The 14,671-nt window shown below is 42.5% G+C and overlaps 1 pseudogene; it reads right to left on the bottom strand.

Annotated features, from left to right (window-relative positions):
* Positions 1–8,850: 8,850 nt before the first annotated feature.
* LOC115151185 (rab GDP dissociation inhibitor beta-like) lies at positions 8,851–10,277 on the bottom strand (annotated as a pseudogene).
* Positions 10,278–14,671: the final 4,394 nt, after the last annotated feature.

The following is a 14,671-nucleotide window of genomic DNA, read 5'->3' as shown; positions in this document are numbered from 1 at the left end:
TTGGTGACAAAACGGATGGCACTGTGATAGACTGCATCCATTTTGTTGAGTAGTGATGGAGGCTATTTTATAGATGACATCGCCGAAGTCAAGGATTGGTAGGATTTTCAGTTTTACGAGGGTATGTTTGGCAGCATGAGTGAAGGATGTTTTGTTGCGAAATAGGAAGCCGATTCTAGATTTCATTTTGGATTGGAGATGCTTGATGTGAGTCTGGAAGGAGAGTTTACAGTCTAACCAGACACCTAGGTATTTGTAGTTGTCCACGTATTCTAAGTCAGAGCCGTCCAGAGTAGGGATGCTGGACGGGCGGGCAGATGCGGGCAGTAATCGGTTGAAGAGCACGCATTTAGTTTTACTTGCATTTAAGAGCAGTTGGAGGCCACGGAAGGAAAGTTGTATGGCATTGAAGCTCGTCTGGAGGTTAGTTAACACAGTGTCCAAAGAGGGGCCGGAAGTATACAGAATGGTGTCGTCTGAGTAGAGGTGGATCAGAGAATCACCAGCAGCAAGAGCGACATCATTGATGTATACAGAGAAGAGAGTCGGCCCGAGAATTGAACCCTGTGGCACCCCCATAGAGACTGCCAGAGGTCCGGACAACAGGCCCGCCGATTTGACACACTGAACTCTATCAGAGAAGTAGTTGGTAAGCCAGGCGAGGCAATCATTAGAGAAACCAAGGCTGTCGAGTCTGCCAATAAGAATGTGGTGATTGACAGAGACAAAAGCCTTGGTCAGGTCGATGAATACGGCTGCACAGTAATGTCTCTTATCGATGGCGGTTATGATGTCGTTTAGGACCTTGAGCGTGGCTGAGGTGCACTCATGACCAGCTCTGAAACCAGATTGCATAGCGGAGAAGGTACGGTGGGATTCGAAATGGTCGGTAATCTGTTTGTTAACTTGGCTTTCGAAGACCTTAGAAAGACAGGGTAGGATAGATATAGGTCTGTAACAGTTTGGGTCTAGAGTGTCACCCCCTTTGAAGAGGGGGATGACCGCGGCTGCTTTCCAATCTTTGGGAATATCAGACGATACTGTTGGCATGTGGACTAATATGTTGTTGAGTTGTGTTCTTACACTGGTACAGTCATGCCCTATGAGAGATGTATGACTGCGCATGTGCGAAAATAAATAAAGTGCATTTTCCCCCGTTCTGGTTAAGACACCAATGATGAACATGTGTGTTTATTCCTCCGTTAAGTAAACCGGTATTCCTGTCCTGAAGATGTCAGCACCAACAGGTTATGGGCCCAGGAGGGAACATGGAAGCCGATGGAATAGATTATATTTCGACGGAGATGAAAAAAAGTACGAGTTATGGGAGACAAAGTTTTTGGGGCACTTGCGTTTGCTTGGGCTAAAGGCCGCCATATTGAGCGTGGATGAAGATGAAGAAGACAGAGAGAAAAATGAAGAAGCCTACGCCGAATTGATACAGGTTTTGGAATATAAACTGACATTTGTGAGATGAATAACTGTAAGCTAAATGTGTTGATAAAGTTAGGTTGAATACGACTTGTACAGTATAAGAGCAAGTGGGGGTGTTGGCATGTGGACTAATATGTTGTTGAGTTGTGTTCTTACACTGGTACAGTCATGCCCTATGAGAGATGTATGACTGCGCATGTGCGAAAATAAATAAAGTGCATTTTCCCCCGTTCTGGTTAAGACACCAATGATGAACATGTGTGTTTATTCCTCCGTTAAGTAAACCGGTATTCCTGTCCTGAAGATGTCAGCACCAACAGATACGAAAGAGAGGTTGAACAGGCTGGTAATAGGGGTTGCAACAATTTCGGCAGATAATTTTAGAAAGAGAGGGTCCAGATTGTCTAGCCCGGCTGATTTGTAGGGGTCCAGATTTTGCCGCTCTTTCAGAACATCAGCTATCTGGATTTGGGTGAAGGAGAAATGGTGGGGGCTTTGGCGGGTTGCTGTGGAGGGTGCCGGGCAGTTGACCGGGGTAGGGGTAGCCAGGTGGAATGCATGGCCAGCCGTAGAGAAATGCTTATTGAAATTCTCAATTATAGTGGATTTATCGGTGGTAACAGTGTTTCCTAGCCTCAGAGCAGTGGGCAGCTGGGAGGAGGTGCTCTTATTCTCCATGGACTTTACAGAGTCCCAGAACGTTTTTGAGTTTGTACTACAGGGTGCAAATTTCTGTTTGAAAAAGCTAGCCTTGGCTTTCCTAACTGCCTGTGGAGGGCTTCATATAGCTCCACATTGACATGATTGGTTGAAAGTAGGTATTTGTATTTATTATGGATCCCCATTGCCTTGGCAGCAGTTACTCTTCATGGGGTCCAGGAAAATTAAGGCAGTTTTAACAATTTTCAAAACATTACAATACATTCACATATTTCACAACACACTGTGTGCCCTCAGGTCCCTACTCCACCACAACCACATCCATGTGTATGTGTGTATAGTGCGTATGTTATCGTGTGTATGCATGTGTCTGTGCCTATGTTTGTGTTGCTTCACAGTCCCTACTGTGAGGTGAGGACAGGAGGTCCTGTATAAACATAAACTGACTGACTTCCTTGACAACTTCCTCCACAACAGCTCTGTGCTGCTCTGCGAAACGCAAGAAGTATGAATCCCCTGACTTCTGCAGAGGCCATATCACTGTAAATGCTGCATGGCTAATGCAGAAGCCGGGTTGACCATGTAGCGCCTTTTAGGGCTGTATGCAGGCACTCCGCTTTGTGTGGTTCTTAAGAACTTCCTTTAGCCATTGTATATTAGCAATATACCACACCTCCTCCGGCCTAACTGTTTAATTTTACCACTTGCAAATGATCATCCCCCCCAAATTCTGCCTTAACCACGTTTCCATCCACAGTTTGATGCCAGTAAAAGTTATACTGTATAAAAAAATCAGGACAGCTTTGATGAAAACAGGAAGTTTCGGTACAATTGTATAAATGCCAAAAGATAATTTGTTCATTGGACAAGGCGAGATATTTTTGTGTCGGTAAAATGTATTATGCGAGAAATGGCGGTGGATACGCCTTTATACGCAAATACTGATATAATAACAATAATATCGAAGCAAATTTGGGAGTCACGCGATCCGGTGTGGTCCTCCCACTATGACTCGGGAAATTTACGCAGTTTATGACGCAACAGATTCAGTAAATTATGATTAGCTTCACAAGGTCTTGAAAGTGCACGCAATGAGCTTGATGCTCCTTTCCAATATATTGAGGGTCTTATTCTGGTGACATGATGATCGATGCTTTACTGCCGTTTGACAAATACAAATATTATTGTTTTTATCCATAATAAGGCCATCAAATAGAGTAGAATATCCTACCCGCAATGTATCTGCGAGCTGTTGGCTTGAGCGCATGTGAAGACCAGAGTTAGCGCATTTGCTTACTCAATAGTTTTATGACAAAACTATCCGTAGAGTTGAATATGCGATGGAAACACATTAAACTATAGATTGCATTAGGTACATGAACGTTTAGTCGAAAAATTACATTTTGTGTGCACTACCACGCACTGTTTTTTCTCTGCAATAAATCAGTTTGGTGGAAACAAACCGCTGGAGGTAAAATGCCCATATTTTCTTTATGCGGATTTGAGAATATTTACATGAAAATCTGTCGCCAAATGGATGGATCTATTGATATAATTAATCACCGATTGCTACAATGTATTTACACAATACCATGTCCGTAATAAAATAACCGGAAGTACTCAAACGGAAGTATCACACTTTTTGCTACACAAAATGAGTTCCCACCGACATTAGGTAAGTAACTGTCAACAACATGTCTGTCGCGATGTTTGCGAGACTGTTTCTCCAGAGATTTTCACACCCCCTGCGATCACAAGGTACAGCACTGACTATTCAGAAAATACACTAAGGTTTAGTGCTAACTAACGTTAGCTGCACAACTTGACATCTCTGCCCCCTGGAAGCAAGCTAGTTAGCAAAAATGATGCTTTCAAACTGTGTCTTGCTACTTGAGACATTTCAACCAGACAAGGCTATTGCCAATGCCAGATCTAGTGTTATTACGTCTTGCTACATGTGAGATCCCCATTTAATATAATCTGTCCAAAATTCAAAGTCAACCCTAATATCAAAGTTTGCCACGTCTTTTTAGACATATGTATTATTATGAGAACTTGTTCTCAACTGGTCTACCTGGTTAAATAAAGGTTAAATAAATAAAAAATATTTAACCTTTAATTTGACAGGGAGTCATGCTGAGACCAACGTTTTACAGTTGAGCCCTGTATACAGGTCTGATGTCCCTATCCCACATCAGCCTGTCATCCTAGCCAGAGTAGATTCCAACCCTATGCTTGCTTACAGCTGCATTGGGGACAGACTAGCCCAAGCTGTACTCTTAATAAGCAGCCTACCATTATTCTTTCAGGTCAAAGGACCTTATATGTTATTTTCAGAAGTTGACTTGCTCTGGCAGCCAAAACAGCCAACTCTCCATTTAAATGTGAATCGATTCTGAATTGCGATATGGTTCTAGAAACATGAAGCCCTTTACTTTCATATCACATCAAAATAATTTCACAAATGCAAAATATACACTTAGATTTTTACATTTTAATAATTTAGCAGACGCTTTTATCCAGAGCGACTTACAGTAGTGAATGCATACATTTCCATACTTTTTCAGTACTGGTCCCCACGTTGTGTTTGACCTTTGCTCAAATCCCCACCAGAAGTCAACCTTTATGACTGTTCTAGTTTTTTTAATCTCTCTTCAGCTTTAGTTTACCTGCTTCCTGTAATACTGTTGAGTGCTGTGTGAGAGATGAGTAGTGATGAGTTGAATATGAGATTTAAAAGTGTATTATGTTGAATGTCCTTTTATCTTTCCATATGTCGCCCCCTGCAGGTCGGCAGCTATAAAGACATCAGTGTAGACTTTTGCAATACTTTTCACGTGTTGGAACCTCGAATTGGTGCGACACAGCACTAGTCAAAAGTTTGGACACACCTACTCATTTCAGGGGTTTTCTCTACCACAGCATTCTGCAGCGATATGCCATCCCATCTAATTTGCGCTTAGTGTGGCTATCATTTATTTTTCACCAGGACAATGACCCAAAACACCAGGTTGTGTAAGGGCTATTTGACCAAGAAGGAGAGTGATGGAGTGCTGCATCAGATGACCTGGCCTCCACAATCACCTGACCTCAAACCAATTGAGATGGTTTGGGATGAGTTGCACCTCCGAGTGAAGGAAAAGCAGCCAACAAGTGCTCAGAATATGTGGGAACTCCTTCAACACTGTTGGAAAAGCATTCCAGGTGAAGCTGGTTGAGAGAATGCCAAGAGTATGCAAAGCTGTCATCAAGGCAAAGGGTGGCTACCTTGAAGAATCTCAAATATAAAATATATTTTGATTTGTTTAACACTGTTTTTGGTTACTACATATGTGTTATTTCATAGTTTTGTTGTCTTCACTATTATTCTACAATGTAGAAAATAGTACAAGTAAAGAAAAACCCTTGAATGAGTAGGTGTCCAAACTTTTGACTGGTACTGTAATTCAATTATACTTCAGTCAAGATGACACAAATTATGATAGACAAAAAATGTGATACTCACATTTATAAATACACAACCTCATGCAATATGCAAAGGCAGAAATACATTTCCCTGGCATACACAGACAAAATAAACACAGTGAATTATAGGTAATTTGTTATAAATAGTTGAAAGTTCATACTTGAAATGTTTTTGTGAATTCCACTTCAGAGGTATGGCTATAGTGTATGCTCATGATTTGTCTCATGAATGATTTGTGTCCACAGAGGTTCTGGTCCTGGATACAGGGGGTCGGTCAGAGTTGATTGATCCCAAACTCCTGGCCCTTCTCAAGAGCAAAGGCATCGCTGTGGAGGTGCACAGTAGGGACACCTGACCTCAACTGACATCAGTCTACAGTATTAGGGATGTGTGGTTGTGCAATATATTTCAGTACATGAGCATTTATAGACAGGTTTACCCAAGCCTGGTTTAGAATATCCTCTTGTTAAGATATTTTTCTCACAGTAAGTTACTGTGTGCCACCACCGCTCTGGAAAGCTCTCCATCCATACACAGACATGGGCAGCCCCTGCCTATAGAATGTGTAGGGCAGCTATAATTTGCATTTTTCTTCTCTCTCTGACACTCATCCCTTCTCCTTCCTCAGCTAAACGCTTGTGCAACTTCCTGAGCAGTGAAAGGTGACTGGTGGCGGCTGGTCTGATTCTTCCTCCAATCAGCACAGAGCTAGAGTAGCCTAGCAACAACAACATCATGAGTTATTTTTGGAAAAGAGGGATTTGATGGAAAAGAGGATGTTTGTTTACCACTCTAGGATGTATGATCTGGATCAATCTGTCCTTATTCAGGTGCTGAATTGCTGTATGTTTTTTGCAATTGCACTCTCCTTGCACGAAGGTTGTATCATGGCTTTATGTGAACAGGGTGAGACATTTCTAGAAGTTTGTTTGTGTGTGTGTATGTGTGTATGGGAAGATGAAAATGAAAAAGAAGTGGAATGTGTTGGCAATTATGTTTTTCTGAGCATTGGAGGATATGATTTGGAGGGGGTGTTTTATAGTGGTTTTTATCTGTATCAGCAGTTTTTATCTGTATCATCAGCAATAAACAATATCTACAACAAATAGTTTTTTGTATTTATTTAATTGCATGTGTTGAAGATAATGAGTAATGTTCACGTCATTGAGCACCGTTTGCTGATTATCATGAGCAATTTACTAAATGGAACAGAAAGACATTGATTCATATCAATAATTCAGTGAGTGAGAGCATATGGGATATACCCAAGGTGACTGTCCTTCATTTGGATTAGTAAACCTCTTTAATCTCATTGTCTATTTTCTACCCTTACCTCTCCGAACCACCCGTTTCTCTATCTGTCTCACAATACAACATAATGCAATATGTAACGCAATTCCACTGGCTTTGTTCTTCTCAGAGATAATCTGCAGGATACGTGTATCCACTAATCATCAATCTAGTTTTGCTTCACCACACAAACACATGGCCATTCATTCATTCAACCATTCATTCACACGCAATCACATACTCTCCTAATACACTAAACTCGGAAAAATAGAAATCAAATCACATTTTATTTGTCACAAACACATGTTAAGCAGATGTTATTGCGGGTGTAGCGAAATGCATGCGTTTCTAGCTCCAACAGTGCAGTAATATCTAACAATTCACAACAATACACACAAACTAAAAGTAAGTTAAGAAGAGCAATGTTGGAGTGGCTTAGACTAAAATACAGTAGAATAAAATACAGTATATACATATGAGATGAGTAAAGCAAAAATATGTAAACATTAAAGTGAATAGTGTTCCATTATTAAGTGGCCAATGATTTCAAGTCTATGTTTATGTGGCAGCAGCCTGTAAGGTGCAGGGTTAAATATCCGGGTGGAAGCCGCCTAGTGGTGACTATTTAACAGTCTGATGGCCTTGAGATAGAAGCTGTTTTTCAGTCTCTCGGTCTCAGCTTTGATGCACTTGTACTGACCTCGCCTTCTGGATGATAGCAGGGTGAACAGGCAGTGGCTCGGGTGATTGTTGTCCTTGATGATATTTTTGGCCTTCCTGTGACATTGGGTGATGTAGGTGTCCTTGAGGGCAAGTAGTTTGCCCCCGGTGATGCGTTGGGCAGACCGCACCACCCTCTGGAGAGCCCTGCAGTTGCGGGCGGTGCAGTTGCCGTACCAGGCAGTGATACAGCCCAACAGGAAGCTCTCAATTGTGCATCTGTAAAAGTTTATGTGGGTTTTAGGTGCCAATCAAAATTGGCCTTCTTCACCACACTGTCTATGTGGGTGGACCATTTCAGACCGTCAGTGATGTGTGCGCCGAGGAACTGGAAGCTTTCCACCTGCTCCACTGCGATCCTGTCGATGATCAGTCCACTATCAGCGCGTTTGTTTTGCCAACATTGAGTGAGAGGTTATTTTCCTGGCACCACACTCCCAGGGCCCTCACCTCCTCTCTGTAGGCTGTCCTGTCATTGTTGATAATCAGGCCTACTACTGTTTTCTGCAAACTTGATGATTGAGTTGGAGGCGTGCGTGACCATGCAGTCATAAGTGAACATGGAGTACAGGAGGGGGCTGAGCACTCACCCTTGTGGGGCCCATGTGTTGAGGATCAGCGAAGTGGAAGTCCAGGACCCAGTTGCACAGGGCGGGGTTCAGATCCAGGGCCCCGAGCTTAATGATGAGCTTGGAGGTTACTATGGTGTTGAAGGCTGAGCTATAGTCAATGAACAACATTCTTACATAGGTATTCCTCTTGTCCAGATGGGATATGGCAGTGTGCAGTGCGATGGCGATTGCATCGTCTGTGGATCTATTGGGGCGGTAATCAAATTGAAGTGGGTCCAGGGTGACAGTTAAGGTAGAGGTGATATGATCCTTAACTAGCCTCTCAAAGCACTTCATGATGACAGAAGTGAGTGCTACGAGGCGATAGTAATTTAGTTCAGTTACCTTTGCTTGTCTTGAGTACAGGAACAATGGTGAACATCTTGAAGCAAGTGGGGACAGCAGACTGGGATTGGGAGAGATTGAATATGTCCATAAACACTCCATCCAGCTGGTCTGCGCATGATCTGAGGATGCAGCTAGGGATGCCGTCTTGGCCGACAGCCTTGCGAGGGTTAGACGCAAGCAAGAGGTGGGGACACAAAGTGGCTGGTTTTCCCTTTGTAGTCTGTGATTGTCTGTAGATCCTGCCACATTCGTCTTGTGTCTGAGCTGTTGAATTGCGACTCCACTTTGTCTCTATACTCTATAATGATGCACAGGCCACAGTCAAATTAAGTGTGGTGTTTATTAGACAGGGTATTAAATCAACAGGAAGTTGTTTAGCGTACCACTCTCCAGTCTCGATACCATCTAAGAGAGTGGAAGAGCATCTACCACATGATAAATGGAACATTTACAATGACATACAGTAGCTGTCAAGCAGGGAATTCTGGGAGATACAAGAGGTCAATCTAAGGGCTGCTTAAAAAACACAAAAACAAAGACATGACAGACAACCGCAATATAATATTATTGTAATATTTGCCATTTAGCATAAGCTTTTGTCCAAGCGTGTGCATACATTTTTGTATAGGAGACCCAAGTGGGAATCGAACCAACGTTCAAAATGGGAGGAACGTGCTTTTGTCCTCATCAAGTCACCATCATCACAGTCTCTGCACAAGTCTCTGCACAAGTCACCAAAGATGATTTCTCATCCTGTGAAGCGGCGATGACTATCCCTGATGTCCTCACACTCAGTCTCAAAGTGTGTCGTGGCGTCATAGGAGCGAGACACAAAGATCTGAACAAGGGAGTTAGGATCAAAATAAACAACACCGGAGTCTCCACAATTTGTAATCCAGGTACAACTCAATGGCCTAGAATAATAAAACCATTTTGATATATTATAGTGAATTCGGTGGGTATCCTCGACCGGGGCTTGAACCCAGGTCCAGCGACTGTCAACCCCTTAGCAGTTACACCAAGAGATCCAAACCTCTCAACAAGGTTGCTAGGTGTTGGCTTAAGGTCGATACACTACCCCCTTTCTTTCAGGAGAGCGTGTCCCCATGCTTCTCTATTCCAAGTCCTTAACGTGCATCGAATTAAGGGAGTATCCACGACCAGGACCTGAAACCTGACTCGAACACCAAAAGATCTGAACCTCTTGGCGAGGTCACTAGGTGTGGGGTTAAGGACAATACAATATATAGAACGTAGCCCCTTACCTGACTTTTCCTTCCATCATTAATGGGGACCATCATGTTGCTGACAGAAACAAATCTGTAAACCAATCACAATTCTTTAGTGTATTTTTTTGTGTGTGAAATTGGTTGTGTGTCATTACAATATACTGTACATATGACTCAGGATGTAACAGTAGCTTGTGTGAAACTTTTTTTTTTAAATATATACTTTTAAGGATATTTTCTGACTCTATTGAACAGATAGAGAGAGGATGACAGTGGAAAAAGCTATAGAGAGGTTGTGTCAAACGTATGCCAACACCGCAAACATTTGTGCCGGGGGCTGTGGCTAAGACTGCTAGACCACCTTAGGCCACGGTTGTGTAGAACTTACTTCTGATGAATGGGCTCCAGCAGTTCCATCCCAGGCTGCATTTACTTCTCTGGGTTACTGGTCTCTACAGTGGTGCTCACCATGGCGACATACATCCCCGATGACGCCATGTTGTGAGCGTAGTACACCATACATAAATGTCTGAAAACATATTGTATTCACATTTAACCTGTTTGGTATTTGGGTATGCCTTTGTCTAACTTCTAGTGTATTTCTTGTGCCATACCTGATTTCCTGTGGACTTTGCTTGAGGGATGATTATTTGGCAGGAGTTGGCATCATGGGTGTATTTGATTGGATGATTCAGTGAACAGATGACCTGTGTAACCTGGCCCTCCTTCTTCACCCAGCACGTAGCTGGGGTGAGAGATCAAATGAAATCAAATGTATTTATATAGCCCTTCTTACACTTCTACTAATTTACCCTACTGACATTCAGCCCACTTTCCTGTAATTCATGCACTACGATTTCTCATTCATTCAACCATTAATTCATTAATTCCCTCTTCAACACTCTCTTTCTCTCTTATCCACTCTCTACTTCACCAACCACTCACTGCTCCTTCAGATTTCACTGCTACCCCTCTGCCCATCACAGTCTCTTCCACCTTTCTATTTAACATGTAGGTCCCTCCATGCACTTAACTTGAGACGCACAGGAATAGTGAGGGTTTACTTTGGGGACATATACAACACCATCATAAAAACACTTGATGTTAATGTATTAATGCATTCTTGAGCGCCTGCATGTGTGTGTGTGTATTACCTGGCAAAGCCCTTGGGTAGTTATCCTAGCCCACACAATGGAAAGAGGTAGGGACTGCAGTTTTAGCGAGCCATAAACTCAGAATACAGCTTAAGCCGTCTAAATGGTCTGGATGCACGGCTGGTCCAAGTAGCTGTGAAGGCAGGGACACGACCATAGAGATTCTAAAAGTTTGCATCTTGGCTTCAATTTATATTCTGTTGAGTTGTGGCGTATATTTTAGAGAATATGTGTGTGTGTGCGTGCCTGTCTGTTTAACATTTGTACTGACTCGTCACTGCGGTACAGGGCCAAGACATGGCCAGGGAATTCCATGATGTCTGGTCGCAGGTCGAAGTGGCGGAACAACTCTCTCATGCTGGTCCTGTTGGGGTCCATGTCCTGGTGGGAGCGGGAGCAGCTTCCTGAACCTGTGTTTGTCAAACAGCCCCATCAGATCTGTAACACACACCATGTTACATCCACAGCATGAGACTTTGAATGACACTATGTATTTAACATCAACATAATCAATTCGAGTTTACTTTGACTGCTATGTGGGAATCCGTTGATCAAATCAAATCAAATTTATTTATATAGCCCTTCGTATATCAGCTGAAATCTCAAAGTGCTGTACAGAAATCCAGCCTAAAACCCCAAACAGCAAGCAATGCATGTGAAAGAGGCACGGTGGCTAGGAAAAACTCCCTAGGAAAAACTCCCTAGAAAGGCCAAAAACCTAGGAAGAAACCTAGAGAGGAACCAGGCTATGAGGGGTGGCCAGTCCTCTTCTGGCTGTGCCGGGTGGATATTATAACAGAACATGGTCAAGATGTTAAAATGTTCATAAATGACCAGCATGGTCAAATAATAATAATCATTGTAGTTGTCGAGGGTGCAACAAGCACGTCCGGTGAACAGGTCAGGGTTCCGTAGCCGCAGAACAGTTGAAACTGGAGCAGCAGCATGGCCAGGTGGACTGGGGACAGCAAGGAGTCATCATGCCAGGTAGTCCCGAGGCATGGTCCTAGGGCTCAGGTCCTCCGAGAGAAAGAAAGAAAGAGAGAAAGAGAGAATTAGAGAGAGCATATTTAAATTCACACAGGACACCGGATAAGACAAGAGAATACTCCAGATGAAACAGACTGACCCTGATGAATGAATCTGAAACAAAGGATTTGTAAGTTACAAATATTGGTTGTGTTACCTGAAATGTGTTACCTGAAGCTAAGGCTTCTGCCTCGGTTGAAGGGACTTTGTGGACTTTACCAGCCCTGTACACATAGCTTCCCTCCAACACCTTAAAGTCCCGATGCCGAGTTACATAGGTGTACACCAGCATTTTAACCAACTGACCTGAACAAACACACAAACACAGGATAACACTACAATAATGACCCTGACTCACAGTTAAGTTTGTTCTGAGGTGTCTGTTCTATATCTGAGAGTTATAAGAAAGATCAGGAAACTTTTTTGTTGTTGTGTTTTTGGTATGTAACCCCTTATTTTAGGCACTAAACTATCTTCATACTTCCATTAATCTTTTTAATTGGTACCCGGGTACCTTCAGATTAGTTTTGTGATTCTTGTGCTCGTAGAGCAAAACAACTGACGTGTACATTACAGACTCACCTTTCCATATTAGTGTGTAGGCCAAACTGTTCGGATGCTACAGTCAGAAGTTGGCAGATCGGCTGTACTGTCCCGTGATGCTTGTGGGGGTTGTAGAGCAAAACGTGAGTCTCCATCTTTCCATAATAGTTTGTAGGCTGTTCGGATGCTACAGACGTTTTCATGAGAAGACCGATTTTGGGGGATGTCTCATGGTCTGACAAACACCACCTTAGCTGTGCCACCTTTCACTGCAGATACGGAAGTGCGACATAGACGGATGCAGTGGATTGAGAAATAGCCCATGCAAAAAAAAAAATCTCTATTTTAAATTGATGTATTTCGATGGGGATTTTGTATTATGATAATTAGAAGTGAAACACTAAGTCAGTGAATTTAGTGGAAACCTGCTCATTTGTAACAAGCATTCATTGTTACACTGCTGTATTGTGGGGCTTGCACAGTAAGGGCCCCATCTTAGATATTCAACATATTTCTTCTTATTCTTTAGCACTCTACTCCTCCTACAACGTTTAAGCTATTCGTCTACTTCTCTGCTATTCATATCTGGTCGCGGAATCAAAATATTCACTAGGGATCTTACGGTACAGCGGTTTTAGTAAATGCATTACCACATCTTCTTCCAACTTTTCCCCAAAAAACTGAAGTTTTCACCACTAACGCAACAAGTTAGAGAAAAATGTTACAAGGTATGAAATCTTCCCCTACTTCTCTGCTTGTCAAATCCGAAATCGGATAAGAAATCGTGTGTACCAATCTGTAACTAGAGCCGTTTTAGTAACTAATCGCCTGCTCTCTTTCTAGCTACTGTAAATCATGTCAGAAGCCAGCAGATTCATTATTTTCCATACAACTGCCGTTTGGACCACTAACCCAACAAGTTAGAAAAAAATATTGCTAGGATATTCACAGACACAGAGAGCAAACATTATGAGAGTGAAGAGAATAACCACAATTACAGACCACAACAACACAAATATTGACCATTCAACAACTGAACCATAACTACAGACTAGATCCACACAACTACGGACCAAAACAACTGACCACAACCACACAACAACTGACCCCGAAAACAAAACTGCTTACCATATCTAGTGACCACAACCACACAAATTCTGACCACACAACTACTGATCACTCATTTGACCACAACCACACACCTAGTGACCACAACCACACATCTACTGACCACAACCACAACTACTGATCACAACCACACACTTAGTGACCACAACCACACAACTACTGATCACAACCACACATCTAGTGACCACAACCACACATCTAGTGACCACAACCACACATCTAGTGACCACAACCACACATCTAGTGACCACAACCACACATCTACTGATCACAACCACAACTACTGATCACAACCACACACTTAGTGACCACAACCACACAACTACTGATCACAACCACACATCTAGTGACCACAACCACACATCTAGTGACCACAACCACACATCTAGTGACCACAACCACACATCTAGTGACCACAACCCCACAACTACTGATCACAACCACACAACTGCTGACCAGAAGCACACAACTACTGACCACAACCACACAAATTCTGACCACTCATCTACTGACCACAACCACACATCTGACCACAACCACACATCTAGTGACCACAACCACACAACTACTGACCACAACCACACATCTAGTGACCACAAGCACACAACTACCGATCACAACCACACATCTAGTGACCACAACCACACAACTGCTAACCACATCCAGTGACCACAACCACACAACTGCTGACCACATCTAGTGACAACAAAAACACAACTACAGACCACAACCACATAACTACTGACCAAATATACTGACTATCGATTTGAATTAAAAATGATTTCACTATTTTAATAATATAATCAAAGTACAACATTTTAAACTTTTGAAGAGCAAACCCCACAACTTTACTTGTAAAGTTACCATGTAGTTACATACCACAATTACAAGCAGCAGTTACATATTATTACAATGTAACTATGAGTTGTCACAGTTAACTACAAAACTTGTTAGTGTAATTACACTGTAATAAGGACCCCTTACAATGAAGAGTTACCATCATGTCTTTTGTTAATTTATCCACAGTGGATTGGGTCCCTATTCTGACAGCCGGTCAGC

Source organism: Salmo trutta, chromosome 16 (genome assembly GCF_901001165.1).
Source record: "Salmo trutta chromosome 16, fSalTru1.1, whole genome shotgun sequence".
Lineage (NCBI taxonomy): Eukaryota > Metazoa > Chordata > Actinopteri > Salmoniformes > Salmonidae > Salmo > Salmo trutta.
The sequence above is the reverse complement of the archived record's forward strand: the minus strand, read 5'-3'. Positions and strand labels throughout refer to the sequence as shown.